This window comes from Plectropomus leopardus, chromosome 17, assembly GCF_008729295.1.
Source record: "Plectropomus leopardus isolate mb chromosome 17, YSFRI_Pleo_2.0, whole genome shotgun sequence".
NCBI classification, from domain to species: Eukaryota; Metazoa; Chordata; class Actinopteri; order Perciformes; family Serranidae; genus Plectropomus; species Plectropomus leopardus.
The window spans coordinates 21,957,789-21,958,995 of record NC_056479.1 but is presented as its reverse complement, the minus strand read 5'-3'; positions in this window follow the sequence as shown (position 1 = coordinate 21,958,995).

Sequence of the window (1,207 nt, the reverse complement as noted above, 5' to 3'; positions counted from 1 at the left end):
AATAAAAATGCCACCACAAATTTAAATATTAATAAGAAAGGCGTGGGTGAGTGTGTGTACCTGCCCTTTTACCTCCTATTCACCAATGGTAGAAAGTCAATGTGAATATGTTAGCAGCGGACCAATACCAGTGAGGGGGTTGTTCATATGATTACAAGCTGGGCCATCCCTCACAGAGCTGCAGAACTGGTTTGTGCAATGGTGAAATCCGGGTGTAATACTTCTGTACCACTGTTGATAAAATAGTAATAATAAATAATACAAAATAATAATTGAATTGAAAATAATAATAGAAATTCAATCAAATTAAATGCTAATAATAGAAAAAGGAATAAGCTTAACAGTCTTTTGGTGTAGTTATAACACAAAAGTTTTCTATATTATAACGCAGTCCTAAATATATTTTTCCTGTCCCTGAAAAAAAACTTAATATGTGAAATAATAACTCTCCTGGCCTTTTATTAGTTAAATATAGCTTGACATAATTGATTACTAAAACAAATAATCTTGTTTAGTTTAGTTTGTTTTGTTTTGGGTTTTTTTACATTAAAATCGCATGCATAAGTTGCATGCCTGTTGTTATTAATTAAATTAAGTTCGAATTAAACAATGATGTAAATCTGTATGAGCAACAGCAATCAGGTTTGTTTTTGGAAGGGTCAAATTACACATTATGATGGTGTTACATTGCTCATGACAGATTGCACATGGTTGCATCAGTTGTGGTAGTCTCTTTTTCACCTTTGGCTTCTGTCAGTTTCATCAGCTTGAGTCCACTTCTGATAAACTTTGTGTTAAACCTTGATTTATGTAACTAGGTATTATTCATGTGACATCTTTTGCCACAATGATATTAAACCAGGATCAGCTTCAGTAACACCATCAGTGTAAATCAAAATGTACTTTAAACATATACTGTAATATTATCAGCACCATTATAACCAGATTTTCCACGGACACCCCTGCAAAACATATCTAATAGCAAAATATTTAAAAAGCCACAGCATGCACCATTTAATAGTTTCCTTAATAGTAGCCATAGTCCACTGTTATGGGTGGCTAACAAAATCTAAACCACACGTCCACAAAAGGAAAATACATTTGTTCTATCTAAAGGTCATACTACAAAAACTGACTTAAATGTTTTAATTAAATTTGAAACCCGTAATAAAAAGAGCATTTTTAAAAAAAGCCTTCATACTGAATA